Raw genomic sequence first — 5,175 nt, forward strand, 5'->3', positions numbered from 1 at the left:
TTAAGCCCCCAGGTCTGAGACGTGAACCACAGTCGACTACGTGGGATTCCAGCGACATAGCCATTATGCTAACTGCTGGTCCCTAGAATTATTTTCTTTAACTTTATTTATGTGTTTATTTATTTATGTATGTATGCATGTTAATTTAACCAGAGAGGGTCAGAGCAAGAGAGAGAGAGAGTAAGAAAGCAAGCCACTAGGTCTAGGACCTGAACTGTGGTCAGTCATGTGGGAGTCCAGTACCTTTAACCAACTCACCACTCGCCAGCCTCATCTTCTTTTTTTTTTTTTTTTTTAAGATTTTTTTAATTTTACTTATTCATTCATTCATTTATTTTTTGGAGAGGTTTTGCTATAGGGCATGTGCGCTCTCCAGAAAGACAGAGAGTGACAGAGAGAAAGAAAGCAAAAAATCACCCCCCAGTGGGGATGACCACGCCACAACCCCTTCTCCTCCATTCTCCTCTTGGGATCCTGGGCATGCACGCGCACGCACCTGGCATGAGTTTAAGCCACCGGGTCCGAGACTCAAACCGTGGTTGACTACATGGGGGTTCAGTGACATAGCCATTACGCTAACTGCTGGTCCCTCATTCATTTATTTTAATTTGACCAGATAGAGACACAGAGAGAGAAAAAAAGTGAGAAAGCAAGTCACCAGTTCCGGGACTTGGACTGGGGTCAGCCATGTGCAAGTGCCTAGTGCCTTAACTTCCACGCCACCTGCTGCTCCTGTGAAATCCAGTTCATAGTAAACTTGTTTAGGAAAGCCAAGATGAATGAATAAATACCAAGAGACTAGGGGAAACAGGGAAACCCATGCTGAGATAGCTACGGAAAGTTAGCAGGCATCAGCCAGTTACATGTTTCTTCTTGTCTCGTAGCAGAGAAGCAAGGCCTCAAATGGTCTCACTTTCCAACTGAAATCTCCAGAATGAAGTAAAACTGGGTCAAATCGAAACCCAATAAGGCGAAGGAAATCCTGAGGTTAATATAGATCTGAGGTTAGTAAAGACCTGAGGCCATGACCACTGAGTCCTTGAATTAGAAATGGAAGCAATAAAGCCTCTTTTCAGTCAAAATATTATGGAATAGTAAGTTTTTCATAGTTCTTTTTGGGCTAAATAAAAGGGCATAGACAGGACACTTTGTTCTTTCTCTGGCTTGTTTTAAAGATTTTTTCTTAAATATTCTTATCTGGATATTTTAACTTAATAGTTATCAATCCTGTCCTTTTTTTTTTTTTTGAGACTTTTTGCTATAGGGTGCATGAGCTCTCTAGAAAGAGAGAGAGAGAGACAGAGAGACAGAAAGTGAGAAATCAACACCCAGGGGGGGATGGTCACACCACGATCCTTTTTCCTCCATTCTCCTCTCATGATTTTGGGCATGCATGCACACATGCCCAGTGTGAGTTTTAGCTGCTGAGTCTGCAACTCAAACTATGGTCGACTGTTTGGGAGTCCAGCGATATAACCATTACACCATCTACTGTTCCCATTATTTTAAATTTTGACCAAAGAGAGGCGGAGAGAAACAGAAAGGGAAAGTGAGAAAGCAAGCTGCCAGATCTCGTACTTGAACCGCTGTCAGCCACATAGGAGTCCAGCACCTTAACCACCACGACACCTGCCAGCCCCAAGGTGAGATCTTTAAACATTTCTTCTGTTTTCCTAGAGAGAGATTTCTGTATAGGGCACATGTACTCACCAGAGACAGACAGAGAGACAGAGAGAGAAAGCAAGAAATCACCCCCCAGAGGGGATGGCTACACAATTCCTTCTCTTCTATTCTCCTCTCAGGCACACACATATACACCCAGCCTGTTTTAAGCCACCAGGTCCAGGACTTGAACTGCAGTCAACTACGTGGGAGTCCATTACACCATCTGCTGGTCCCTAAACACGTCTTTTAAAAAAACAAACAAACAAACAAAACCTTTATTTATTTATTAATTCATTCATTAATTTTAAATTTGACCAGAGAGGGACAGAGCGAGAAAGAGAAAGAGAAAATGAGAAACAAGCCACCAGGTACAGGACTTGAACCATGGTCAGCCATGTGGGAGTCCAGCACCCTTAACCACCACACCACCTGCTGGCCTCCTAAACACTTCTTTTTTAAGTTGTGTCTTGACAGGTATTATACACTGGCACAATACATATATATGTAACATCTTGTACTTTTTTTTTTCTTCTTTTAGGGTTTTGTCATAGCACAAATGCACTCACCAGAAAGATAGAAGGGAAAATCACACACACACACACGCACACAATGGAAATGGCCATGTTTCAATCCCTTCTCCATTTTCTTCTTAGGATTCTGTGCACACATGCTTTGGCCCTTAGTGTGATTTTAAAAAAAAAGAATTATTAATTTAATTTTATTTATTCATTCATTTTTTTAAAAATTATTTAACTTTATTTATTTATTTTAAGTCGACCAGAGAGGGACAGAGTGAGAGAAAGGAAATGTGAGAAAGGAAGCCACCAGGTCTGGGACTCAAACCACGGTCAGCTATGTGGGAGTCCGGTGTCCTTAACCACCACGCCACCTGCCGGCCCCATTTGTTTTAATTTGACCAGAGGCAGAGCAAGAGAGAGGGAAAGTGAGAAAGCAAGCCACCAGGTCCAGGACTTGAACCATGGTTGGCCATGTGGGCGTGTCTAGCACCTTCACCACCGTACCACCTGCTGATCCAGCTTGAGTGATTTTTCCAGTTGCTAGGTCTGGGACTCAAAGTATTGTAAGGCATGTGGAAGTCCAGTGCCTTTAACCACCATGCCACCTGCTAGTCCCATATCTTGTACATTCTTCTTTTTGGGGATAATAATTATTTTATTAATTATTTTTATTTTTAACTTGCTATAAGGCATGTGCATTTACCAGAGAGAGAACGTAAGAAACCAAGATACCAGGTCCAGGACTTGAACTGTGGTTGGCCATGTGGGAGTCCAACATCTTAACCACCACACCACCTGCTGGTCCTTGTTGTACATTCTTAATAATAATAAAAACCAATGCTACAAATACATGACCCAGCTTAAAAAGAGAACATTACCAGGAACTTTGAACCTTTCTATGTACCCCTCCTGCTGGCATCCTCTCACCAAAAACATAACTACTTTCCTAAATTATTCTCTTGCTTTTCTTAGCAAATATGCATGTATAGATCCCTAAAATGTTTTTGTCTTGTCTGTTTTTGAATTTTACATATATGGAATCATTAAATGGATTCACCTTTGACTTCTTTCACTCAACCTTGTTGTATCTATATAATTCATTCATTTCCACATCTGCTTAGAACACAATTGTCTAATTGTGTGTCCACCATGAGCACATGGTGTGGTGGTTAAGGGTGCTGCACTTCCATGTGGTTGACCATGGTTCAAGTCCTGGACCTTTCTCACTTTCTCTTTTCCCTATCTGGTCAAATCAAAATAAATAAAGTTAAATAAAATAATTGTTAAAAAACCCCACAATTGTCTGAACATATGAATACAATGACATGGTCATTTTCTTTTCTTTTTTTTTTTTTTTTTTGGAGAGGTTTTTTCGCTATAGGGCGTGTGCGCTCGCCAGACAGAGAGAGACATAAAGACAGAAAGCGATAAATCACCCCCTAGAGGGGATGGTCACACTGCAATCCCTTCTCCTCCATTCTCCTCTCAGGATCTTGGGCACACACGCACATGCGCCCAGCATGAGTTTTAAGCCACCAGGTCCAGGACACAAACCGCGGTCAACTACGTGGGAGTCCAGTGACATAACCATTATGCTAACTGCTGGTTCCCAACATGGTCATTTTCTTATTGATGGATATGTCTGGTGTCTTCAGTCTTCTGTTGCAACGATACTGCTGTGAATATTCTAATATATGTCTCTTGGGGTACATGTACAAGTGTTTCTTTTTAAAAAAAAAAAATTATTTGTATTTATTTATTTAAATTTGGCCAGAGAGGGACAGAGGGAGAGAGCACGAGAGAGTTGGAAAGTGAGAAAGCAAGCCACCAGGTCCAGGACTTGAACTGTGGTTGGCCATGTGCGAGTCCAGCACCCTTTACCACCATATCACCTGCTGGCCCCTACAAGTGTTTCTTTAGGTATATAACTAGAAGTGGAATCACTGGTCATGTGTGTGTTCAACTCAATTCTTGAGTGTTTCAATGTAGTTAATGGCTGATGAAGATGTTACAGTTTTGAAAATGTGGACAAGCTGCAAATGAAGAGTACACAGAGAATTTGAAGGGGAAGAAAACAATAATCAAAATCATAGGAGACAGCTGTTCACATGAGCAAGGCAGTGTTCTAAAAAAATATTAAAAATCTGAGTCTCGATGACAGTAACACAAAGTCTAAAGAGGCTCTGAAATGAACCCATTTTCTCTGAAACCTTTGGAAGCAAGACTAATTCAAGCAAATCTAGGTCATCCATTAGAAGACATTCTGGAAAATCTGTGGTTCCAACACACAGCTGGAACCACAGCCAACCTTGAAAATGCAGTGCCTGACCAGCTCCAGCCACCACATTCAGCAGCTGCTGCCTCTGCCTCTCACACTGCGGGGGAGAATGTAAACTGGTACTATCTCCGCTTTGTGGAGGGCAGTTTGGTATTACCACCCGGTATTTAAAGCTATTGACTCCATAACCATACCAAAAAACACTGGTACAAGTGTGGAAGAATGTAAGGATGTTCACAACAGTGTGAGAATAATGAAAAACTATACACACCTACAATTTCATCAAAGGATGGATGAAATTATAGTATGGAACACAGAACGGCTATTAAAAAAACCAGATGTCCTAGAGAAAAGCAAGGTGTAGAACAATTTCTATGGCATAATCCCATTTATTTATTTATTTCAGCATTTGTTACAGGGCACATGTGCTCACTGAAGAGACAGAGAGGGGGAAAGTGAGAAATCACCCCCCGGGGGAATGGTCACTCTGTAACGCCTCCTCTTTCATTCTCCTCTTGGGATTCTGGGCATGCATGCACACACGTCTGGTATGCTTTTCAAACCACTGGGTCTGGAACAAAACCACACAGTCAGCCATATGGGATCCAGCTGCCTTAACCATTACACCTGGCTGGCCTTCCATTGTTCATAGATTGATGGTTGGACAAAGTATGACATACCCATGCAATCGACTATTATCCTTCAGTTTTTGAA

This window comes from Tupaia chinensis, unplaced genomic scaffold (genome assembly GCF_000334495.1).
Source record: "Tupaia chinensis unplaced genomic scaffold, TupChi_1.0 Scaffold000605_1, whole genome shotgun sequence".
Lineage (NCBI taxonomy): Eukaryota > Metazoa > Chordata > Mammalia > Scandentia > Tupaiidae > Tupaia > Tupaia belangeri.